This window comes from Otolemur garnettii, unplaced genomic scaffold, assembly GCF_000181295.1.
Source record: "Otolemur garnettii isolate 467f Iridium unplaced genomic scaffold, OtoGar3 scaffold00487, whole genome shotgun sequence".
In the NCBI taxonomy this organism is placed as follows: Eukaryota; Metazoa; Chordata; class Mammalia; order Primates; family Galagidae; genus Otolemur; species Otolemur garnettii.
In genome coordinates, this window is record NW_003852882.1 from 24,187 (window position 1) to 29,623 (window position 5,437).

Sequence of the window (5,437 nt, forward strand, 5' to 3'; positions counted from 1 at the left end):
CCTGGAGCTCCTGGTGGCCTGGCTTATCATGGGTTGGTCATGCAGTTCTGGCCAAGGAAGTGACAAAGACTCCCTCCTTGAAATCTGGACTTCAGATTCGAGACTGCCTCCTTGACCAAACTTTAGTGGAGCTCCTGTGAGCTCTTCCTGAGTTGGCCTCAACCTTGGCCTGTAAGAACTACAACTGTCAACACAAATTATTTCCCCCACCACACACACACACACATACAAAGAGACAAACTAATATGGTTCCTAAGGTCATGTCCACGGAATGACCCAGGCTCCCTGAAAAATCTCAAGGTTGCTAAAAAGAATCTGCCATTTTTCTTGATAGGTCCCTGGCCTCCCCTTTATAAAGGCATTTTTAAAAAAAGCTTACAATTATCAATCTTTTCTCTATCCCACTGAGATATACATGTATGCCCTACAACTTTGGGGGAAGGGTCTGTCTCAAAGACCTGAGAGCCATTTCTTACTGTCTCCGAGCAGGGGGAGCCGTGCTTCCATGACTTCCGGTTAGCAGCCCAGTACAGTGCCTACTTTTCTGTAACCTTCTGCTTCCTAATTCACTCAGGCCTCTTCAGGTTCCCCCTCACCCTTCCTTTCACCCCTGCAACCAAGCTCAGCTCTCTGCTGAAGTCTCTCCCCCTACCTGGTAGTACAGAATGAAACGTGTCTTTCCCAACTTTAACTCAAGTCCAGCTTTTTTTCTTTAACAGAAACATAAGTGTCTGTCTATAATAGGCCCCTAGTGAAACATTTTCTCTCAGATTTAAAAGAAAACGAAACACAAAAGCAAACAACCCAGAAACTCGAAACTATACAGAAATTCGGAGAGAAACTTCCATTTGGGATAATGCAGCCATGTGAGGTGGCATTTTCTATAACTGCAATCTCATGCCATGAGGGGCCAAGCCAGCAGTTGTAGGGGTGGGACCTAGAAGCACAGCCACCGGTGACACTAAATGACCGGTCCCAGACCCATGCCACCCGGTTTCCTACTCCAGGGGATGGGTAGACCCCTCTCTTCTTTAAGCTGCTTTAAGTATGGTCTTGCCACCAAATGCATCCTCACTGATCACCCCATAATCACCCCTGAATGGGGAACGAAGGGCAAAGTAGTGAGGCCTGGCTCGGCGCCTGAGGCTCAAGTGTAGCGCTAAGGTGCCAGCTACATATACCAGAGCTTGCAGGTTCAAATCCAGCCCTGGCCTGCCAAACAACAATGACAACTACAACAAAAAATAGCCGGGTGTTGAGGCGGGTACCTGTACGTCCCAGTTACTTGGGAGGCTGAGGCAAGAGAATCGCTTAAGCCCAGGAGTTGGAGGTTGCTGTGAGCGGTAATGCCATGGCACTCTACTCAGGGCAACAGCTTGAGGCTGTCTCAAAAAGAAAAAAAAAAGCAGTGAGGCCTGAGGCAGTCTGCTGGTCTAGACTTGAATTTATGGGCAGGAACTCAGCCTAAAAGGTCAGTAGAGAAAAAAAGGTCTACTGGTCTAGACAATACACAAGGCCAGGCCCAACTATAGATTCTGGCAGAGACGGAGGCAGAGGCGCGCTGGCTGCTGCTGCAAGCCCTTCTCTACTTCCCCGGCTGATGTCAACCTCACCCTTGGCAGGTGCATTCCATGTTGTGTTGCATTTATTATCAGCAGGGTCAGGCTTTCACTCCACCAGCCTGCCCAGCCATGGGAACAGAGTGCCTCTTCTCTGTATTTCCAGGGAAGTCTCATGGGCCTGACTTAGGCTTCTACCAGACAGGGTCTCACACCATCACCAGGCTGGCATCAGCAGAACCCAAACTCCAGGCTTCAAGCAATCCTCCATCCTTAGCCACCCCAAAGTACTACGATTACAGGCTTGAGCCACCACACCCAGCCAGGGCCCATTTTTCAACCCCTCACTGTGGCCTGGGGATAGAAGAAGTTCTAACCAGCCAGGCCTACATCTCAGGGATGTGTGTGATCAACCCAGTGGGAAAGGATGGCCAAGGGAAAGCTGGGACACCATTGCCCAAGCCAGGGGCAGGCAAGAAAGCAGGTGTCATCAAATGGGGGGACTGATGGCCTCACTCTCAGACCCTGACCATTAGATCACAACTGCCCCTGTCCTCTGTATACCAGAGATGGCCCACTTCACCTCACCCACCCTCACTGTTTTACAAGCTACGAAGTTCAGGAACATCCTTATTATCCTTTAGCACAGTGTCTGGCTTATGACAGACACCTGACAAGCATGAATTACCAAATCTTCTACCTTTACTGTGGCCAGGGTCAGGGTGAGCGTAGGATCAGAGGGTGAGAACCATTGTACAGACAGCCCCTCCTCTGCTGAAAGCTCAGAGTATCGGAGCTGCAAAGAAATTTACAAACCTTCCACTCCAAGAGCCTCTACATACAGTCCCACAACAGGCGGCCCGGACAGAGTGAGTGGCATGGCCCGGACCTCACAGCTGGTCAGCCTGGCAGACTTCCCGGCCCCATGCTCACCACTACATCCCAGAACAGGTGACAGCTCTCTCTCCCTTCTTAAGGGTTTCCTCAGCCTAAACATACTGTCCTTGAGGGTAAAAGACACAAGCTTCTGGATATCCTTCCTGTTTTTAGCCCACAGCTCTACAGACCTTAAGGATCAATCTCTCCTCCCTTAATGTGTCCTTTGTGTGAGTTTGGGAAGAGGAGGCAGGAGGGAGACAGAGGCGGGAGAGACATCACCAGGACCCAGAGAGACATGTCTGAGTCCTGCTGCCTCTGAGGATGGAAATTCCCTAACTCTGAGTTCAAGGTTTATCTGTTCACTGGCTGATGAAGGCAGCTGCTGGGCGGGGAGATTTATAACCTGACATTCTAGCCCTGAGCCGTGCTGAATAAACAGACCAAAGCTGCAATACCGGACAACACCAGGCCTGCCTTGAATGCTTTTATACTGGGCTCAAGCAGCTTTTGCCCCACAGTGACAAATTATGCAGAAACAAAACACGGGGTGTGGCAGGGTGCAGCCTACTGGGGAGAGGCCTGGACAATGGCCAGAGAGGCCTGCGGGCTTGAGGCTGCACAATTCTCCCCTAGAGCCAAAAGTTGGGACAAGTCTGCACCGATTCGGGATGGCTCTGCTGCCTGGGCTTTGCCTGCCGCATGGCAGGCTGGAGATTCTGCCCAGACACCCAGAACAAACCATCTGGACCAAATCAGGCAGATCAGGGAACAAGGAGGTGACTTGAAGATCATAAAGCTCCTTCACAGGCACGGGGATTGCTCGGTTACCTCCAGGCTTCCCAACCCTTTCTGGTCCGGGCTGGTAGATCTGTAGAAGATCATACCCCAGTGGGAGGATGAGCAGGAAAGAGGCAGAGACAAGCGCCCAATGACAAGGCAGAAAGCCTAGCAGGGCACCTGCCCTGTAGCAACCTGGATGGCCTGAGGCTGGCGGGAATGTCTCCATCAGGACAGCTCCGGGGTGGGCACTGAAACACCCCCAGGCTTAGAATCTCACAGACCCCAGCCCCTGCCAAGATGCTGCCCTGTCAGTGGCCCGGACAAATGGCCGAACCCCACCATGTCCCATTTTCCTCATCTGTGAAACTGGGGGGTAATAACAGTGTGCACCTTACGATTGCCCTCCAGGTAACTGCTGCCCACTACATCACTTCTCCTAGAATATGTCGGGCAAGAAAAAGGCAGAAGGGTCAACTTCTTGCCAATGACCAGTATTTCCTTTAAAGCCAAATAATAATGGGATCTAAATAGCTTTAAAAGTCAAAAAGGGTGGGGGGGAAGCTTCCATCAGTCTTAAATTATCCTAGCCACAGTCTATGTAGCAAGCCTATTTATGGAAATAGCCATTGTGAGCCTTTGAAAAGGATTTTGGCATAAACAGTTTTGAGGTTTTTTTCCCTATAGCTTCTTCCCTGAGGCCCTGGGACCGCTGGATAAATGTACCTGAGCTCCCCGTGTGTTTCCTTTTAAGCCTGAAGCAGCTTGGGACAGCTGGTGCAGTCCACGAGCCTAATTTTCAAAGGCAGGCTTTGTGGGAGGAGTTAACGGAGCTGAAGCTCATCTCATGGCGGGGATAGAAAGGCACTCGGGGCCCGAAGTGATCAGTGGAATCAGCACAATTTCCACTTCAACCCTCTCCGGGGTGATTGGGTTTGCACTAATCAACCCCTCGTGAGGCTTCCAAATAGCTCGCTGCAGTCTGAACTTAAAAGAAAATACACCAGAAATGTGGAGAAACACCCTTTTGACCCATTTTCGAAGGGTATGGGTGGGAGAAAATGTAAACCCTCCGATAAAGGGAGAAATGATTATTTGGACTTGCATAGGCTGAATGCCAAAGCAGATAGAGGGGCTAACATCAAGTTTTATGAGGTTGATTATAAATAATAAAACGCTGCTCTCTGAAAAGACGCAAAGTAAAATTTGGTAAAAGGCCAAGAAGAGTAAAAACAGAAACTTTTATTTTCACACCAGTGTAAGAGCTCCCAAATTTTGTCCCGCCTTCTTTGGCTTCCTCGGAAGTGGAAGGATTTGGCCTGACACATCCTACCGTCAGACAAACACCCTCCCTTTAAAGCATTTTGCTTTGCATTCAAAAATTGCACAACAATCATCAAACCTCCCCTAATCTCTTCAAGGCTGCAAGAGAAAAACTTGATGGATTAACATGAAACAGGCTCTTACACTGGAAACTGCCTTTCCCCCCTTTTTTCATGTAAAGACACGAATACGAATAGTAGTTTTATAGTGTCACCATTAAGTTTAAAATATCACACCAAGCGGTCAGAACAAAAAGCTAGGGCCTAAGAGGTCCACAATGCCATCATGGAATGGGGAGCTCCTTTAAGTCAGTGTGGAAAACAAACAAAAACCCTTAAAGATTGTTCAGGATACAGAGTAAAGTTACTCCTCAGTGATGCCTCAAACATAGATTAAAACAGAGTGCATGACAAACATACCAAACTTATGCTCCAATAAATTAATTCAGCCTACAAATGAATAAACTAAGCAAAACCGTGGGACACTTTGCCAAGTCAGGCCTACCACTAACCCATTCTTGTTCTCGATATCTGACACTTACCTTGGTAATTAGCTACTAGGTAAATCTCTAGGGTTACTGTGTTCTGAAAGGAAGAAGTCTTAAGATTGTCACTATGGAGAGTCAAATCCTAAGCTGCCTACTGTCCTCAGATTCTTGCCTCCCTCCCTGTCCCCAGGGCCTCATGCGCTATATTTACACCACACAATAAAACCCTAAGTATCTGGAGTGGGCAGCTAAATCAATGCCTGGGCAGAAGATGCATGTGGTTTCTCTCCCTTCTAGAAGGTATGAGGACATTTCCTTGCCTTAACGGTCCTGCAGACTGGACTTAAATCTGAGTCTCTGAGGGCCTCAGCTCGCTCACTCAGAGCACGGCTTCTTGTAGACTGTCACAGGT